The sequence below is a fragment of the Dermacentor silvarum genome, chromosome 4 (genome assembly GCF_013339745.2).
Source record: "Dermacentor silvarum isolate Dsil-2018 chromosome 4, BIME_Dsil_1.4, whole genome shotgun sequence".
NCBI classification, from domain to species: domain Eukaryota; kingdom Metazoa; phylum Arthropoda; class Arachnida; order Ixodida; family Ixodidae; genus Dermacentor; species Dermacentor silvarum.
In genome coordinates this window covers 110,978,964-110,999,840 of record NC_051157.2, presented here as the reverse complement: position 1 = coordinate 110,999,840, position 20,877 = coordinate 110,978,964, and the positions used below count along the sequence as shown (strand labels likewise).

Here is a 20,877-nt window from a genome sequence, read left to right as displayed (position 1 = left end):
GTTGCTTGACTGCACTCAGAGGGGTTCCTCAAGACTCGGGGCCACCAGCGACGAACGGACCGCGGAAGCGTATGTGCCTGTGAAGAGTGCAGTGACTGCTACTGAGTTGCAGTTAAAGAGTCAGCGTGGAAGATCGGCGCTTGTCTTGTGATACCCTCTCTGCAACTATAATGTTTGGTAGATAATCTTCATGTCCAATCCAATAATCATTAAATCTTTCAACAAGGCTTATTCTTGGGCCTAGTTGGTACGGTTTCCTCATATTGGCAAAGCCTTTAGCGCAATTCAACAAAGACAGGGACGTGACAGAGACACAGGACAAGGCTCCGTCACCTCCCTGTCTTTTTTGAATTGCGCTAAAGTCTTTGACAATAGGAGGAAATCTTTCAGGACGGAGTATTCAATTTAGCATTAGAAATGTGAATTTTGTGGATTTGGTGAAGAAAACAAAAACAAAAAGTTCTACCATGCTTCGCAAACATACTGATGCCTCCTATCACGAACTCTAGTGTCACATTAGTTGCCGTGGTTGCTTTGCGGCTTTGGTGCCGTGCTGCATTAAGCTCGAGGTCGTGGGATCAAATCCCAGCCACCGTGGCCGCATTTCGATGAGCGCGAAATGCAAGAACGCCAGTTGACCGTGCAGTGGGTGCATATTAAAAAAAACCAAGTGGTCAAAATTATTCCAATTATGCCACAATTTTCTTCCCCGACTAAGTAACACTGAATCCCTCGTTAAGGCCCTGTGAAGTTGTTCACACTTTACTGCTGCCTGGCCTCGAGGCCTCCCATTTGAGAAAAATGTACTCCAAGACTATCGCCAATTCTAGTTCTCGAAGCTATAGTCGCAACCTGCTTTGAGGGATCTGCATACAATCATTGATTTGAAGTTAGTTGCGACAACCAAGACATTTCCCTGATCGGTGGATGAAAATGATCGTTATGTAAGAAACTTTTTTCTTTCTATGTTCGTTATCATGGTAATCAGATAAAGACGACAAGTCACGTAAGTTCTTACATTGTAATTAATTGTATTCCAAGGACCATAGCGTTATATATCGGCCCTGCTTGAGGGGAGCCGGACTTTTATGGTGGATATTGATAGAAGGCTGATGTCTGATTGTTTGAGTGCTCATTGTCTTCCGTCTTTGTTGGCCATCAATGCAATAAAGAAAGGGCCACAGATAATAACCAAACTGCGCTATCTTAGCTCATTTCTTATCTCATGTTATGATGGTATGTTGTCGCAAGGAACCGCTGTTACAGAAGAATGCTCTTGAATTTTGCATTCCGTTTCCCATTTATTCCTTATCGCTAGTTTTTCCGCGAGAGACGCTTTGAAACACTTCTTCAAGGTTAAGTACATGCGATAGGTTTTACATAAACGTGTTCACAGAGTATGCCCCGTCTCTGTGTTGCAGATGCCCTTCTTCGACTGGTACTTTCTGTTCTTGGCCGTCTGGACGTCGTGTGTTTTTGGCGAAGTATGTGGGAAGATCACCTGCACGCAAGGAAAGTCTGAGTCTTTGATTGAACGACTGAAACATGCCAAGATCGTTGACTTGACACAGAATTATACCAATGAGACCATATATTGGACGGACGGCAAAACATTTTTTCTGCAAAAAGAAATCTATAAAAACCCGAGCCCGGGTGTTCCATGGTAAGACAATCCGCCTAATTATAATTATTGTCAGCAATATTGATTGGTAGGAATTATCGCCAGAAAATCACAACTCCAGGTTATGCATCTAGAGAAGGTGTGAGAATATTGGACGCCAGTGCAACTTTGTTATTTTTGGATGTTAAACAAACGCGTAAATATACCCAACAGGGCATTTTTTTGCATTCCGAATGTTTAAAAATACATCTGGCGTACGGGCGACTATTCAATGAAAATATGCGCAACGTATTCCTTAATATTTCTTTCCAGGTAAGTCGGACGTATGTGGTTGATGTTAAACATACGAAGGATCCATTAAGACAAGCTCTTCCTCGAAGCCGCATCCGGCGAAACTTCGACTTCCTTTAGAGTACAGTGGTTAGAATGCGTAGATAAATGTCCATCATACATGCATACTGCAATGCCTTCATATATACTAGGTGGCATTCAGTGCGAACAAGAGGGAGAATCTGCTTACAGTAGGTCGCTTGGATGGCAGTCAGTGCCATCGTGGCCGAGGGCTCGCTTTTACGATAAAAGAGTTTAGAATTGCCTTTATGTGTTGCTAATATTGCACACAGAAATACAAAATCAAGATAGGGCCTGACAGATGAAGTAACACACTGGGGTATGAAGGAGGTTATTAAGATGAGAACAGGCTGGCTTCAGGAAGAGATATTCTACGATTGATCATATCCAGTCATAAATCAAGTTATAGAGAAATTTGTGGAGTACAATCAACCTCTCTATATGGCTTTCATAGATTATGAAAAAGCATTTGATTCAGTAGAGATACCAGAAGTCATAGTCATTGCGTAATCAAGGAGTATATGAGGCATACTTGAATATCTTGGCAAATATCTACAACGATTGCACAGCAACTCTGGTTCTCTACAAGAAAAGTAGAAAGACACCTATCAAGAAAGGGGTCAGGCAAGGAGACACAATCAGTCCAATGTTATTCACTGCATGCTTAGAAGAAGTATTCAAGCTTTTAGACAGGGAAGGCTTAGGAGTGAGAATCAACGGCGAATATCTCAGCAACCTTCATTTGCAGATGACATTGTCCTATTCAGCAACAATGGAGGCGAATTACAACAAATGATTGAGGACCTTAATCGAAAAAGTGCAAGTGTGTGGTTGACAATGAATATGCAGAAGACAAAGATAATGTTCAATAGCCTGGCAAGAGAACAAGAATTCAGGATCGCCAGCGAGCCTCCAGAGTCTGTAAAGGAGTACGTTTATCTAGGTCAATTACTCACAGGGGACCCTGATCATGAGAAAGAAATTTATAGAAGAATAAAATTGGGCTGCAGTGCATACGGCAGGCATTACCAAATCCTGACTGAGAGATTACTACTGTTGTTGAAAAGAAAAGCATACAATCATTGCATTCTTCCGGTGCTAACATATGGGGCAGAAATTTGTAGGTTAACTCGAGAACAAGTTAAGGGCCGCACAAAGAGTGATGGAACGAAAAATGTTAGGCCTAACGTTAAGAAACAGGAAGAGAGCGGTGTGGATCAGAGAACAAACCGGGATAGCCGGTATTCTAGTTGACATTAAACGGAAAAAGTGGATCTGGGCAGGCCACGTAATGCGTAGAATGGATAACCAGTGGACAATTAGAGTTACAGAATGGATACCAAGAGAAGGGAAGCGCAGTCGAGGACGGCAGAAAACTAGGTGGAGTGTTGAAGTTAGAAAATTTGCAGCTGCAAGTTGGAATCAACTAGCGCGAGAAAGGGGTAATTAGAGATGGCAGGGAGAGCCCTTCGGCCTGCAGTGGACATAAAAAAAAATAGGCTGATGATGATGAAAGCAATAACCAACAAAATCTTGCAAATTACGCGTCCGAAACTACACGAAAATAGGGAACAGTCGAACGCTTCTAAAAAAGCTTTTCGATTCATTAAAGAATTGGGCGCTTTACGGCATGAATTTTTTGCAGTGAGGATATTTGTGTAGAGTTTGTCGTTTCATTGCGTAATTCCATAGAGAACAGAACTGTTAACTGGTACATCTATAGCGGTAGCACAGGTGTACGTGCAAGCACGTACGTCTCAAAGAGTTCTAATCAATTGGCGTTCGGCCGCGAACACGCCCCGCAAGTTACGGGCGAAAGTATGGGGTTATCCTGCTGTTTGAACTGGGTGAAGCCGAGCTCCTTCGCCGCAGTCTACGCGTTACCTAACCGCATCTTGAGGCAAAGTTCTCTTAAGGGTGGCGTGATGCCCAATCTTCTGTTCGCATAAGTAACGACTTTGTAGTCGTGTATACGTCCCGGGTGTCATCGATGAATCCAAGACTGACAAATAACAGCGTACAGTGTAAGGGTGTTCTTGAAGTGGCCGGTTGCCACTGTTCACCAAACACCATTCAGAATGTCATTATACTGCAGGAGACTACGATGCATGGACTAGCTTAACGTCCCGAGGCAACACGTGGACTATGAAGGACGCCGTAATGGGTTGGCCTCGGAATAATTTTAATCACATCGGGTTCTTTAACGCTCACCTGAATCCAAGTGCACGATCGTGTACACATTCTGACTCCCTTCGGAATGCGACCGGGAATCGAATCCGCGATCTCGCTCATAAAGCCTCATTAAGACCCGTATAGTTATCCAAAATATTAGAAGCGTCTTCGTCGCACGCAATGCGCAATCAGTCTTTCTGCACGCGCCACGAATGTCTCGAAGTTTGAGGTTGAGAGCCGTTGTACAAATGTGACGCAGCGTTCAGAGATTTTCTGCGCGACGAATATCGACTGTAGTTATATAAATCACTGCTGCAAGTCCTCAGGAACATAGCAAACTAAACACATCGGCGAAACAAGCCACGGAGTTAATCTTGCAGGAAAGCTATAACGCAAAATGATTCCAAACTGTTTTGATTCCAAACTTCTGACGTCAAATTTACGTAACCACCGACGCAAGCATCGGGCGGTGACCCGCAGCGTTGTCTGAACAACCCAATCAAACACTGTCCTCGTTTATAGTAGGTCACCTTTGTTCGCTTTCAAAACCAATAACATTGGCTACACTAAGCAGTTTTTCTTACCTAATTCACTGACAGGAGGCGAGGAGCACGCTCTAGTGGAGAGGGTATCGATGGGGCCGAGCCAGCACAATGAAAATATATAACCGCATGAAGAGGGTGGTGCGGGCTTCTCGGATTGGTCCGCTTCGCCTTACTTAGCTTGCGGTGGCAGGTCGAAAATCGCGGCGGCGTGCAACGGAAGGATAAGAATCCTGAGCAAGGAAGAGTTGGCAGAGCGATGTCGTATGCATGCCGAAAGGGATCGATAACGTCTTAATGCCACGCAAAAAGATTTATCATGCGCAAATGAATACATGCTCACCGGCAGGTGCGAGTAGCGAGGGCCTGAGCGATCGGCGGGCAGCCATCTTCTATTCCTTCTGAACGGGGCAGTCTGTGGCTATTCAGAAATATTTTCGGTTTTGTTAGGCATATTAATGCATTTGTTTCGCGGTCACGTCACTTTGACGTGGTGAGTTTTCGCGGTTTTGTGAGGTCGCGTGGCAGACAGGCGAAGTGGGCGTAGCCAGAAAACATTGGACCAATAGCAGAGGGCTAATGGTGAAAAGGCGTCGAATCAGGAATAATTATTTTTCTTTTGTGCGGTTTAATCATGCATAATCAGTGTGTACACGTTATATCAGATGGCGAGCTATCGCGGTTTTCGTGACGTCGCGTGAGACAGGCGAAGTTGGGAGTGGCCCGAAAATGTTTGGCCAATCGTGGAGGCTGATTTTAGAAATCGGAATCAAAAGAGTTTGGAATCATTTTACGTTATAGCGCCCAAGGTCACTAAAAAGGATGTTTCTTCACAGCTGCGAATTGACAACCTGCTTGACTTTCTCCAAGGAGCTACGTATTTTTGCTCGATCTACCTCCGTTCGAGCTATTGGGAAATTGCAGTGGACGACAATGATCGTATAAAGACAGTGTTTATAACACCGGACGGTCTTTATGAATTCAAGGCCATGCCGTTTGGTCTGTGCGACATTCGAACGTATGATGGACTTCCTTCTTCGGGACTCAAAATGGTCCACTTGCCTATGCAACCTCGGCGATCTTGTCGTGTTTTCATCTACTTTTTCAAGTCACTTGCAGCGTCAGTCAGTGTTTCTCGATGTGTTCGGGCGAGCTGACCTGCAGTTGAATTCCTCCAAATGCAATTTCGGTCGCCATGAAATTACATATTCTTGATATAAGTGCGAAGAAGACACGGACGGAGGCGGAAGAAGACAGGACGAGCGCTTCCGTGTCTTCTTCGCGCTTATATCAAGAATATGTTACCGTACCAACTCGCCCAACTATCCATTCTTATGAAATTGCAATCCCTAGGTACCTTGTTGACGCTGCATGTATCACGCCAGACCCCGACAAGGTTCGTGCAGTGGTATTTTTCCTCGTACCACGTTCCATCCATGACGTTCGCAGCTTTGCTAGCCTCTGCTCTTATTTTCGACGTTTCGTGAGAGATTTTGCAACTATCGCCTGGCCACTTACCGAACTTCTTAAGAAAGATCACCATTTCTCCGGGAGTCCTTCACAAGCTTCAGCTTTTATCACGCCAATAACCCTATTCTGACACCCCCTATTCTGGCTCACTTTGATGAAGCCGCCCATACGGAGGTTCGCACCGATGCAAGCGGTCGTGGCATAGGCGCTGTTTTAGCACAACAGCAGCATGAACACAACCGAGTGACAGCTTACGCCAGCGGTTATCGTTCGAGATCCGGGCAGAACTACTCCATCACCGAGACGGAATGTCTCACTCTTGTCGGGGCCGTCGCAATATTGCGACCCTACCTCTACGGCCGACAGTTCTCTGTTGTCACTGACCACCATGCACCATGTTGGCTTTCATCCCTGAAAGATCCAACTGGCGGCTTCGGTCGCTGGGCTTCGCGGCTGCAGGAGTACTCCTATTTCGTCATCGACAAGTGTGGTCGATTACATCAGGATGCGGATTGTCTATCCCGTCACCCGGCAGACCCTCCCGACTGTGATTCCGGCGACACTACAACAGCCTGTGTCATGCAGATCTCGAATCTCACTCATATTGGAGCTGAACAAATGCGTGATGTCGCACTGCAACAACTTATTGCACGGCTGGAGTCTTCGCCTTCAGAGGCCGACTTCCGCATGTTTTTACTCAGGGGCGGAGTACTGTACTGTCGCAGTATGTTCTCTGATGGCCCCGAGCTGCTGCTTGCTATTCGGGAACAGCTGCGGCCGACCGCCATTGCTCCACTTCATGACGTACCCATGGCTTAGTTTGTCCCCCGCAGAGAAAAATACCCGAAAAAGAAAGTGGGGGAAAGCCCGCACCACCCGAAGGTATAACGGGCATAAAAACTAATAAAACATAAATGAAATGGGGTTGACGTTACCGGCAACCCAAAATAACTTTGTAGAAAGCCAATTAGGAGAAGAAAAAAAAAACGGAGGCCAAGCCCACAAGGTAAAATAGGAATAACGGTGTTCTAAAGGAAAAGAGACCTGACAATGAAGGAAGTCGTCTGCGGAAAGTTAGGCATACCAAGGCTCCATTAAAAGGTTAGATGCTGACGGCAGTGATCCGAGGTGTCGCAGACTTTATTAAAAACAAGAAAAACGAAAGAAATAATGTGTTCGTAGTTGTAGCGATGGCTGGTGGCCGGCACACTGCAGGACTCCAAGGCACTGCAAGGACGCTGAGCCCAGAGACAAGCGCCCGACACGTGTCTAGCCAGCCTGTAGGGAAAAGCTGAATGCGGGCCATACAATTATGCAGGGCAAAGAATACATGAAAAAGCAAAGAAACGGGAGGATGAGAGGGATGAGGCATGTAGTTAGGGCCATGTAGCACGGGGAAGACCCCGCCATGGACGGCAAACTGTGCAGATGACACATAACACACATGCAAAAATATCGTGAGAATAATGAGAGAGGCAGAGCAGAGAAGGGAGGGTGTACTGAGGAGAGCTTTAATGCGCATCCGGGAGGGGGTCAAGTTGGGGGGCTAGTGGAACAGACTGGACTATGGCATGTGCCAGCTGCAGGAGCAGGGCTCTGGCGCGCCGCGAGTCCAATAACTTGGGATGGACTGCGGGAGTCACTGCAGCAACCCCGCAAATCGCCCCCAACCGGGCCGCAATGTGCGCAGTGCGCGGGCACGAAGTGAGGTAATGAGCTACCCCCTCGCATACCACGCCACATGCGCACAGGTTAGAGTCAAGCAAGTGAAAGCGGTGCAAATAAAATGGGTAATGGCCATGGCCGCTGAACAGGCGCACGAGATGCCGGCCGGGAGGAAACCAGGGCGGGATCGCGTGCACACTATTTACCCAGTGATATAGGCTTGTACCCTCCCCTTCGCGTCGCCAGTAGCCATGCCACAGGTTCTGTGAGATGGCATAAAGGCGCCCGCGAATTGTTCGTATAGACGCGGCACACGGCCGCAGCATGCCACGGGAACGCGCCGACGACGCGGCTCCGTCAGCCAGCTCATTCCCCACCACACCCCGGTGTCCCGGAACATGGTGAAGGAACACCCGCCGCCCGCCAACCGCGAGGGCATGAAGGGCGCGTTGTATGAGACGCACGCGCGCGTCTGCACCCCGCAAGCTTGCTAGAGAAGACAGAAGCGATAAGCAGTCACTGTATACATGGACAGGAGCGGCGCCACGCAAAGACGCCGCATAATTCACGGCCTCCGAAACGGCACACGCCTCCGCAGCGTACGCACCGGTGGCGTTCAGAAGGCAAAAGCGTCGAACCTGATGAAGACGACCGGACGGGTCAAACACCACGAATGCAGCTCCGGCCACACCGTTAGCAAATGACCCGTCCGTATAAATATGATACGCCTGTTCACGCGATAGGGACTCCGCTTGTGCAGGGGACAGGCGCGTGAATGCAAACCGGAGGCGGTCCCGTGGATGGTCCAACCAGGGGTCGCAAGGGTACTCGATTTGAGTCGGAAAAAAGGAGCTAGGGCCAAAGTAGGTCACCTGACGCAGGGTAAAGAGGGAGAATTCAGCGGCCAGGCGGTCAAGCTCCACCGTGAGAGGTGGGCAGTTGGCGAGAATATGGAGCGCTGACGTGCGGGTAGTGTGGTAGGCACCCGTAATGGCAATAAGAAGTGATCTCTGTGCAGAGAGCACGCGGTTGGTGAGGTGGACACTGGGAAAAGCAGGCCACCAGACGGGCGAAGCGTATGCAACTGCAGGCAGCAGAACCTGTCTGTACAGCCGGCGAATAATGGCTGAATTTAACGTATGATGTAAGCGGAGGAAATTGAGTAATCGGGCTGCCAATATCTCGGCTTTAGTTTTAATGTAGTCTACATGGGCAAAGAAATTAAGTTTTTCGTCAAAGACCACGCCGAGCAATTTAATTTGGTCTTTGTGCTGTAGGAAGGCCCCGTTCAAGCGGATGGACGGGCGCCTTTTTGATGTACCAATGTGCCCGTTGTTAAAGAAGACGAAGTAAGATTTTGAAGAATTAATTTGGACCTTGTTCTGTGTTGCCCAATTACAGACCAAGGTGAGGACGCCCTCTGCCACAGCCTGCAGTTGCAGTCGCGACCCGCCGGTGACTAGAATGACGGTGTCGTCCGCATATGCTTGTGCATGAACCCCGTCAGGGAAGGGAGCTCCAGTAAAGAGGAAATTATAATATTCCAAAGTAGGGGGCTAATAGGCGAGCCCTGAGGGCTGCCTATTGTGGGTCGAGCCGACACCTCCCCCGCACAGGAGCGAAAAACAACACTACGGCCCGTGAGGAAGGACTGGAGAAGAAAGTAGACATTAGAGGGGCACTGATGTTTCCTCAAGAAGAAGAGAACGGCATCATGCCATACGCTGTCAAACGCCCCGGTAAAATCTAGAGAGATGAGCACCGCGGGGGTCCTGTTCCCCTTGAGGGCGAACAACCGTTGTCGCAAGGCGTACAGGGCCAGAGGGGCACTCCGCGCATGTGTAAAGCCGAATTGTCGGGGATGAAGAAGTTTTCGAGAGTGTAAAAAGTAGTACAAGCGGGAATTTAGAAGGCGCTCGAGAATTTTGCCGAATAAAGAATTCATAACAATCGGACGGTATGCGGAAGGTTGGTTAGGCGGACGACCGGGTTTTGGGATGAATATAATTTTGCCCGCTTTCCATCGAGAAGGGAAATGACCTAATTTCAGCGCGGCATTGAAAATGGAAAAGAAGAAATGGGGATGAAGACGGAAGAGATTTCGTATGAACATGGCGGTGAGCCCGTCCAGCCCCGGCGCAGCGCGAGGGTTGCCCAAGAACACCGCGTGCTCTATCTCAGTTGGCGTAAAAGGCAGATCGTCAGGGACACGGGATACGCAGCCCCCACCACGCGTCGGATACACCGGTGAAGATCGCTGTCACCAGCCGGATTATCCGTGGCGACGTGCGTTCGCAACAGCAGCGCCGCAGAACCGAGCACGGACGAGGTGGCAACGCCATCCTCACCCTCCAGTGGCGGGAGATGCGTCGCCGGCCGCAGTTTATCAAAAGCAAGCTTGAAAGGTTGGCCAAAGAGGTGTTTGCGCGTGAGCTCGTCACAGAGTGTTTTGTCGAACGACGCTTTGGCACTCCGGATGTTACGCTTATAAATAGCCGAGGCGCGGGCATAGTGTTGCCGGAACACACCGCGAAGACCAGGGTCCCGCGTGCCCTGCATCCGTCGTCGCAAGGCACGCACCCTCGAACGTTCGACAGCCAGTTCCGGCGTCCACCAGGCATTCGCACGGGGGCCGCGCGCCTTCACCGTGCGCAAGTTAGCCCTATGAAGAGCGTCGTACAAGTTGTAAAACTTGTTTACGATCAGATCAAGCACTAGACCCGATGAAAATTCGCAGTGCGCGATATGAGCAAACCATACAGAACGCCGCAGGGACTCGAGGATTTGACATCGCGCAAAGTTGGTGAGGCGCTTAGACGGAGCGCATGTCGTGCCCAAAAACGAAAAGACGAGGTACCTATGATCAGATAGCGTGTCCGCATCCGACACCGACCACAGGTACCCGTTCCTCGTCAAAGGGACGGAGGCAAGCGTGACGTCTATCCAGGAGTGTGCATAAGGCGTCTCAAACGTTGGGGGGGAGTCAGGGGAGTTGAGAATGCAAAGGTCATTGGCGCACGCAAACTGAACGAGCTGAACGCCACGGGGATCGCCCGGAGGAGGTCCCCAGAGCGCATGCTTCGCGTTAAAATCACCGGCTAGGATGACGTTGCTCGACGAGTAGCGCGAGAAGCATTGATTAAGCTCGTCCAGGATGGGGTCGATCGGCCGATGAGGCGGCGCATAAGTTGCGATGACGATAAAGGCCTGTCCCACGCACTCACAGCCGACGGCCACAACGTGCTGCGACACGTAAAGCGGGAACAGGTCGAAACCGGGAGCCCGGGCCAACAGCACCACGCGCGGGGCAACCGGGGCGTGAAAGGTGGTCAGCGAATGTGGCACGTTAGGGATACTGTCATCGCGCGTATAAGGATCGGACACAATCGCGAAGGCAAAGCCCCCGCGCGTCATGTAGTCGACCAGTAGCTTGGTAGCGTCGCGAGTGTGATCCATATTGGCCTGGAGAAACTTAATGTTAGGCGCACTAGCCATGACGAAGGGCTGCGCCATGACAGTGAGAAGGCCAACGAGGAAAGGGAAGCCACTCGCGACGCGACGCGCTCCATAAAGGCCCCCCGCGGGCCAGTGGAGGAAACCCCCGTGTCAAACCATGAAAAAGGGAGCAAACGTGCCCCGTCCGCGCGAGCCGACAGAGCGGTACGTGAATGCTAATGAACAGCACGGCACGGAACAAAGATGAAAGCACGGGCATGTTGAAGACAGCAAAAAACAGAACGAACAGTAGAAGGCAGTAGAAGGCAGGCTGGAGAGACGCGCACGGCGACCCCAGGCGCTTACGTAAAAGCGGCGAATGGATGACCCGCCTCGTTTTACCACGAGGCGCGCCCGCCGCCACGAGCGCACCGGTGTCGCCGCGCGGCCCCTCAGGGTGATAACTAGAGAGGCTATCCATAATCCGTAAGCGCCCTCAAGCGGGCGATACGAGTAGCAAGCAGGGGGCACGATTTGTCCCCCGTCGGGTGCGACTCCACGAGTCCCGCTTTGCGGCATTCATTGCAGCAAACCGCCGCATGTCCCAGTCTCACCGTACACTGCGCCACGAGGTGATTTCCAGCACACCGAGTACACACCGCCCGCTCAGGCTCCTGGCGCACCGGGCAAGCACGGTGGGGATGTCCGTATGTGGCACAATGAGTACACATTGGCACGTGGATATCCTCCACCACCGCGGCAGAAGTCCACCCAATCGCAACACGGCCGCGAAGCATAAGCGTACGAAACGTTGCCGGGTCTACCTCTAAAACGTGCGTATGATTTCCCGAACGTTCTTTTATTGTCGTCCGCACCGAGCACGTAGAGGGATCAAGCGTCAAGTCAGGGTTTCGAGCATTAATCTGCGCAAGCAGATTAACCGCCGGAATATCGGGGTCTACCCCGGTTAACTTTACATGCGGTTTACGCCGTTGGGCGAAGCGAACCGACATCGAAGTTTTTGTTACGACGTTAGTTTCAATTGCCGTCTTTAACCGGTCCATAGAGTCCTTGTCGTCCGACAAGATGGTTAGGCTATGCGGCGTTTTCCTGATAGAAATGTCGCCAATACGCTCTCGAACCAGATCGACATTGGTTTTCATAACGGCGGACAAGTCCTGAGCTGCAGTGGCGGTAGGTACCAGTGGCGTGAGAAACATAATGTGAGCGTGCTCTCGCCTGGTACCAACGTCGACGGCCCCGACACCGGACTCCGCAGCAGTCACGCCCTCCGCCGCGCCGCCACGAACCACCGCAGCATAGGAGAGCGGAGGAGCCGCAGGTGGAAAGGCTCCAGGACCGGGCACGGCGCCGGCCGTCCGCGTCGCCAACTGGTCACGCAGTTCGTCAGCTCGGCCACACTGTCGCGCCGCCACCGCCCGCATGTCAGCACATTCCTGGACAAGCTGACGAAGTTGACCAAGGATCTGGGAGCGGTGGTGATTGGTGACCTTACAATTTGTGTCAAATAAGATGTCTGTGATAAGCTTCTGGCACTCCACAGCTCGATGAAAAGACGCGGACAATTCGTCATCGACCGCACTACGAACTGAAGAGGAGGGCACTGCGACCCTATCAGGCCGCGCCCCACAATCGGCTACAGCATCCGTAGGTACTGTAGGTACTCCCCCGGTCCGGAGCCCAGCACTCACACCGGCAATCACGCGGTCTCCGTCAGATGAAAAAACTGAGTCGTCGGAACGTGGCGAGGCGTCCGCCGAAGGGAGGCCGCTCCCCGGCGGCAGGCCAGCAGCCGGAGGCCCAACATCCGCCATGCCCAGCTAGTGGGTAAGGGCCATCAACCAATCGGGCGGCCAAGGGCCTGCCACAAATTGGAAGATTTAAGCGAAAAGACGACCTCCCTGAGCAAAATTCCGGCCTGTCCGGGAGCAGGAGGCGTTCGCGAAGGTCGCCCAACAAGCGGCTAGTGTCAGAAGCAAGAAAAACCTGACCTTTAGATGAAAACGGGCAGGAGCGAAGCAGCCACCGGACAGGCACAGTCTCGAGCCGGCTCGAGACTGTGCCTGTCCCCTCAGGTCACCTCAGCGTTGCTCGTACATATGACCGCTCGCGCCGCCGATTTTACTAGCCCGGCATGTATCGGTCAGTGCGCCAGTACGTCTCTTCGTGCGGGCTCTGCCAACGCCGAAAGAAGCTCACCATGTCCCCTTCCACCCCTGGACATCCCGAACGCGCCTTTCTTACGCGTCGGTGTCGGCTTGCTTGGCCCTTTCCCAGTGTCTTACTTGAGGAACAAAGGATCGCCGTCGCGACAGATTACGCCACACAGTGCGCGATCACGCGCGCCCTCCTTACAAGCTGTGCAGCTGACGTCGCCGATATTTTGTTGCGCGATGTTATAGTCTACCACGGTGCCCCTAAACAACTTCTTACGGACAGAGGTCCGCAGTTCCTGTCACAAGTAATCGCCGACATTCTTAACATCGTTCTTAACATCGTGGCACAAGCTCACCACCGCTTATCATACCCAGACTAATGGACTCACAGAACGCTTAAATCGCACGCTCATGGACATGTTGTCGATGTACGTGTCCTCGGATCACCACTATTGGGACGTTAGCCTTCCATTCGTGACGTTCGCCTACAATTCATCACGCCACGATGTCACCGGTTTCTCTCCATTTAATTTGCTCTTCGCCCGTGATCCAGCTTTGTACATGGATACCCTGCTGCCTTCTGATACGTCTACCACCACTGAGTATGCCCTCGATGCCATTGCTCGAGCTGATCACAGCCGTCAACTTGCTCGCCACCGATTAGCCACATCGAAAGCAAGACAGACAGCTTTGCACGTCAGGCATTGCCGGACCAACCATTTTCCGCCAGGTTCCGTCGTTCTCCTTTGGACTCCAACGCGCCGAGTCGGGCTCTCAGAAAAGCGTCTGTCACTTTACACAGGCCCTTACCGTGTTCTTCGACAAGTCACCGACCTCACCTTATGAAATTGCACCCATCAAACCCCGAAATCGTCGACTCGCCGCCCACAATGCGAAATTGTGCACGTCGTTCGGCTCAAACCGTACTATGTCCGCGAACATTAGCCGTCGTCCCCTTGTTACTTGCTTCTCGTGTCCCTGAACAACACCGAGTCGGTTCCGCCGGGGGGTTGTGTCATGGGACCGTTACCCAAGCGCGCGCACGAGAACACAGGGAAAGGAAGACGATGAAGGCGCGCCTCGGCTCGGGTGTGGACTTCGCCATATTGCCTGTTGTGCGCGCATATATATAGGCTCCTGTAAATACATATTTTACCTCTCGCTTTCCTTGTTGCAATATCATTTAAATATGTTACTTCACCAAAAATTACACAATCACCAGAAAGGAAATGAATATGTGAGGAAACGCTAGACGGTAGGTCATTAATTTACGTACGAAAGAAAAGAGGGCCATGTACGGACCCTTGTGGTGCACCAGAGAGCACGGCTTGCCTCCGAGTCAAAGTGTTACTCGAAACGCAGTTAGAGAGACTAAATAAAATAAATTAAAAACTGTCAGCCCTTCCACTGGGGTGGAGATGGAAGACCAGCAAAGCTGTACTATGGTGGGAATTATGTACATATTACCAATTATGACTATTAAGATGTGATGGTGTAATTGGTTATTTGAACTCCTAATCAATGATAAATATATATGATCCGGTGGCTTTCATTTATTTCGTGACCACAGGAACCCTGGTCTTATGGTCGCTACGGTACACCGCCATAGAGTGTATGACAAAGGTTGGCACGTTCTTCATAAACACGTCACCAACGCCGCGCGCGTTCGATGCGAACGCGGGAAAAACGCCGTCGCCGTCAAAAACAATTCTGCGCGTTGTTTGTGTGACCGCACACAACCGCTTTCAAAACGCTGGCGTGAGTAAGCGTGCCAGCAGCAGCGGGCGAAGGTTCATGTGGTCTATCGCTTCAACGGAAACTGAGCGGCGAAAGCACAGTGCATACAAAGGTAGGAACCGTGTTGCAGATCGCTTTCAAGATACAGTTTGCCTCCGCGCTGTCTTCCTTTCGCGTGGGAGATTGAGTCGCCAGTTCCCCGCCAGTCGTTGCGTTGTTCTTCCGAACGAACGGCACGCGTCCGGGCCATGGCGAGTCGTCAGGGCAACTGATAAGAGCGCTAGCGCAATGTCTACGTGGCGGAACGGCTAAATGCCGTTGTCGACACTGTTAGGGGAGAGGCGGGCGAGAACCCCGGGAGAGTCGTCGGCAGTGGCTGGCAGGGCTGCGCGCATGCGCCGCAGTGGGAAAGCGGGCACGCACACGCACAGTCTCGGGTGCCTCGATGCCCTCCTCGCCCACCGCTCCCCTTCCTTTATGAAGTCGCGTTTGATTTCGGTCGTGCGCTTGCTCCCAGTGAAAGCACGCGCCTCTCGCCCTCGCGCTCTTTAATTCATTCGCATATACAGCATACGGCCAGTGAGAGTTTTAACACTGGCGCTGAGCCGTGCTCCCTCAAGGGCTGCAGAAGATAGCGCCAACCTTTCCCTTTCCCTCAAGAACCACTTACACAGAGTTTTAACACTTAAGGGCCCCGTGTAGCAGAAAATCCGGCGTCGGCAACCGGCGTCGACTTGCGATGACGGCTCGGTGGCTTAGAAAATCATCCCCAACCACCCCAACGGAGCAGGCCCTCCACGTGGTGCAAGGTGGTGGTGAACAAAAATTGAATTACTCGCAGCAAAATCCGTCAGAAAAATCGTAAAGTACGACTTTACTATTCGGCTTCGTATTCGCCGTCGGATTGTTTACCAATCGGCGTCGGATTGTAATTTAAATGTACGAGAAAACCTAATTCTGCTTCGAGAAAACTCAAACACAAACCCCTTTTCCTGCATTTCTACCAGACCAGCGCGCATCGGGGAAATAGCATACAATTAAAATAATCAAAAAAGGCGCTAGGGCCTTGACATTTTAATGTAAGAACACTTATATTGCCCCTGAAAAAACGTTATTTCATCAATGCATTTCTGTTTAAAATTGAAGCCGACTTTAAGGGGATCGGTGTAAGCTTGGTCTTTGTAAGCTGGTTTTCCCATGTTCAGTGTAGCAGTGAATGAAGCCTACTTGCCGCATGCGAACAATGCGATGCGAACGGGTTCCGATAACGCTATCGCGTTCTACTCTTAAAGGCGAAGCTTAAGCGTCCATTTTTTTCTATATCCGGACGCGACCATCGAAGAGTAACCCCTAACAGCTTCGTTGTGACAGTCATTTCATGCACGTAACTTAGTGTCAGCGTTAACTAATGAAGTTTATGCATTAGTAGGTTGTTAATTTGTCAAATGCCATTGCAAAATTTAAAGATATGCTACCTGCTAGGAGGGATGCTCGAGTATGAGACTGCTTAAATGATACTAGTTTTGTCTCACATGAGTATTTCTGAAGCCGTGCTGGACATTGCTTAAAAAAAGTTGAATGCAAGAAAGTTAGCGAGATACGAGAATAAGATGTGCTCTTAGATTTCGCAAGAGATACTGGAAAATCAAATCGTGTGGTAGTTAAGTGGGGAATGCTTGTTACTCGATTTGTAGAGTGCAATCCCCTTACCAACTTTCCACTCGGCTGGCAGAATACCTGTGTGTAAAAACTGTTCAGATATCTTGGTTAGTGGTATAGCAGATATGACAGTGGTGCCCTTCAAGAACTTGGGGCTAATAGACTCACAGCCTGGCGAGGAGGAAGCGTTGATTTTTTTTTTTTTTGACTCTGGTGACACCAATTGACTCACTTGCTATTAAAGGATAGTTGGAAGACTGTGAGTCAAGCAAGGAAATGCTGGACATTCCAGAAAAGTTCTGCACAAAAACTTTATTTAAAACCAATGCCCATTTGGCAGATAGAACAACGCTCTTTGTGCATTCTGGCGAGCTTATCGCTGGGGTTTATAATGCACCAAAATTCCTTAGTGTCTCTTTTTAGTATCGATGGCAAAGTGTTACGAAGAAAATTGCGTTTTGCATTTTTGAGCGCACTAACGTAATCTTCCGAGGCAACTTGCTCGATTAGTCAGCGAGTGGGGTTCCAACTAGCTTTACGTGTTTTTCACAGGCATTTTTTTTTTTTTTGCGTGAGAGACGTTTGAATTCGGTGCAGCAGCACGGCGTGTTTAGATTAGGGGCCACAGGGGTAACGGGAATGCATTTATTTGTTAATTCATTAAGTTTAACAACGAACACATTAAAGTTTATACTTAAATTGCTGTGGCTCAACTCTTTCCAAAAACACTTCAAGAAATTTGCGCAGCAGTTCATTGTTTATTGCTTTGAAATCAGTGCACTATGTTAGGAATGGTTTATTTATTTGTTTGTACTTCTTAAATGTGATAGGCTCGATAATAAATGGCGATGTATTTATTTATTATTTCATTAGGTTTAGAAAGCAACATGTTCATGTTTACCAGTAAATTGCTGTGGTCAAGATCTCTTGAAAAACACTTCAAGAAATTTGCACAGCTCATTGTTTATTACTTTTAACTTAGCGCGTTTAGTTGCGAACGATTTTTTTGTTGTTTTGTAGCTTTTAAACGTCAGAGGTTCGATATTAAATGACAATAGACTGTCATCGCTGAAAGCAGGCTTGTGGGTGATTGTTGAAGTTAAGTCTGGGCTAATTCTTCAAATGAGGTCCAGAGCGTTGGCGGCGGATGAAATCGTTCTCGTAGGCTCTTTGATAAGCTGTAAGATGGAAAAACAAATATGCAGAAATCAAGGAATTCGTTGGCCAAAGTCGAAAACTGCTGTAGAGCTGGGGGGGGGGGGGGTCACAGCTACATTTAATGTATGAAATATTGCATTCGCCATTCAAAAATAAAGGTAAGGCTGGCTGTCGGGATGAAACAACGGTAGTCACGTGGTGGAAGTAATTTATTTAAACCATGATCATAGCCTACATAGAGGGGCGGATCCAAGATCTGAGAACCAACAATATTCCTTGTTCATGAGTACTTCTACCCTCACCATTATGGTAGAAAAGAGTTCCACGTGCATTCATCAGAACCTATGAATGGTACTGCAGCATCATAAGTCTACTTTCGCACCCACGGTGTCTTGTGAGGTGCGATCTGCTGATGAGTTGGCATAGTAAAGGGAGTGGCAAGCGGTACCATGAGAACACTTAATTAATGTACAGCATATAGTAAAGAAGATGACCAGCAACTGTGCACAAGCAGAGGCATTGTGTGCTAATGCTCGAGCTTAGAGACTGCGATTGGTGGATTGCTTTGCGCATCCTTTGTTCAGTGTTCAAAGCAAGAGAGAAAGAGAGAGAGCGAAGTCATAAGCAAAGTCAGGGAGGTTAACCAGGCTGAGTGCGGTAGGCTATCCTGCACATGGGAAGGGGGGAAGGGCATTGAAAGGGAAGGAAGAGATAAGTTCGCACTTTGCACTGGTACACGCATGATCGAGCGTTCATCGCTGAGTCAGTCACAAGTGGTCATACAGGCCGGTACATTTGAGGAAACGCAGCCTCATGTTTCTGGATTTGTGCGTAGCAGACGTACGCGACCAGGGCCTCACAATGTTCCCTTCTGCGAAAGACCTGTCACCAAAGTGTCCTAAAGCTGCCCGAAGGGCAATGCTGCCATCTTCGTAGGCTGGGCAGTCACACAGTAGGTGTTTGATCGTCTCTTTAATTGTAGCACATGTGGTAACATGGGCTGCAATTGGCACTCTATTACAATTGGGAATGAGTAGAGGTTTGTGAAAGAAACGACTGGTCGCAGGCGGCACAGTAACGTTTCTTCCGGTCGAATAAAACCACGTAAAAGTTGTAACCTCATATGTGGATCCATGGAATATAGGCACCGGTTGGCGAAGGTTGGTGCATTCCATTTTCTTAGAGTAATATGGATGGGCAAGACCGCTGAGGTGTTGCTCTGCATCCGTTCTAGACATTGGTATCGGGGTGCTTTTACGTCCTCCATTTGTGCCTCACGGGCAGCTTTAACGGCACCACTTTCATTGCCAGTAATGTTACAGTGCCCAGACAGCCACTGAAATACTATGTTGTGGCCTCTGTCCACTGCTTGATGCAAGTATAGTCGTATCTCTACCACCAATTGTTCATGTGTGTCGCGGCGCAAAGCTGATAAGAGTGATTACAGGACTGTATTTGAGCCTCAGAATATAGCCCCTATTTGAGATTTGGTTTATATTGACACGTATACATGTTTATTTTTCACCGGTGGCCGCTTTCCACCGGCTAACAAATGTTAAACGTTATCGCTCGGCGCAGGACGCGCCTGTATCGGAAGTTTCTAGAACGTTATCGATGCTTCTTTCCGTTGCCTGTTTTCACCGACGCTTATGTTATCTGATTGTATGACCGACGCGAATTGTCAAACTTTCTGGAAGACACGCGGGCATCAGGGATTAATCTCGAACCTTCGATGACTCAGGTATAAAAGCCGACGCGCTTCGCCGCTGATCAGATTTTCGACGATCGCCGACTGTGTTCGCCGCTATCGTTGTGTTTTGAGTGTAGCTTGCTTTTGTGGGCACAGGTTCGCCCAATAAACAACCCGTTTCGTCATACACAGTTTTACGACTGTTTACTTCAGCGTCACTACTACGTGACAATATGCGGGAGTTTCTTCAACTCTACCAGCCTGGAACTCCTCTCGAGGCTACCTGTAACGATGCAAGACGCCAACCAGCAGATGTTCCCGTCGCCATCTGTTGTCAGCGCTGGCGCTCTTCGCTAGCAGGAAACTGCCATGTTCAGCGGAACGAATGAGAACTACGTTGAAAATTGGCTGCAGTCCTACGAGCGGCTGAGCGCTTAAAATCACCGGCAGAACTTTATAGATCTTAACAACGTTATAGTATACCTGGCGAATGTGTCCGCAAAGTATCGGTAAAAAATCATGGTGCGTATTTCCGAACGTGATCGACGTTCATGCTATCATTCACGGAACGCTTAAATCGCCCTGCTGTCCGCAAAATGTGAGTCTAGCTGCGTTTGCGTGAATGCGTCCAGCTCACGGGTGAAACATTTACCAATTATACAGAAGACCTCGTCGATCTGTGAAAAGGCGTGAATAATACCATGCAGATAAGGGAAGAAATTAAGCACATTACAAAAGCTATTGACGACACTTTTCGAATTAATTTGGGCTGTGTTACTTTGCCGACCTTATTACATTGTGCCAGAGCGAGGACAAGTTACACAAGTAGTTGGCTTTGAAGTGGCGCCCTTACATGTACGTTGTCTTCCTCTCAACGAAATTGTTCGTTTGCAGGGATACATTTGAACAGGGAGACGTGGCCCAATTGTTCGCGAAATTGCCCAACTGCCCCGAATGCCGTTCGCCCAGGAGCCTACTATTCCTTTGGCACCCACTCTGCCCAATGATATTCAAGGGGAGGTTGCTGACACCCTGGCGGCAATGCGCCGTCAGCAACTTGTGGCTGCAAGGCCAGGCTAAGAACATAGCTCGGAGAATATAAACGCTGCCTTGTCATCGCATGTGCTCTTATGATACAGCATATATGTTCTTTTCAAGGGACCAGTGGTCATTAGCAGTACGTCGTAGTACGTGGCAGTA

At 49.5% G+C, this 20,877-nt stretch overlaps 1 protein-coding gene across 1 annotated transcript in view; it reads left to right on the top strand.

Annotated features, from left to right (window-relative positions):
* The first annotated feature begins 1,425 nt into the window (after positions 1–1,425).
* The window catches only part of LOC125944755 (isatin hydrolase-like), a 60,267-nt gene continuing 40,815 nt past the window's right edge, over positions 1,426–20,877 (top strand). Inside the window, exon 1 of the mRNA XM_049665924.1 lies at positions 1,426–1,663. The gene's annotated coding sequence lies outside the window, so the exon portion shown is untranslated. The remainder of the gene's footprint in view (positions 1,664–20,877) is intronic.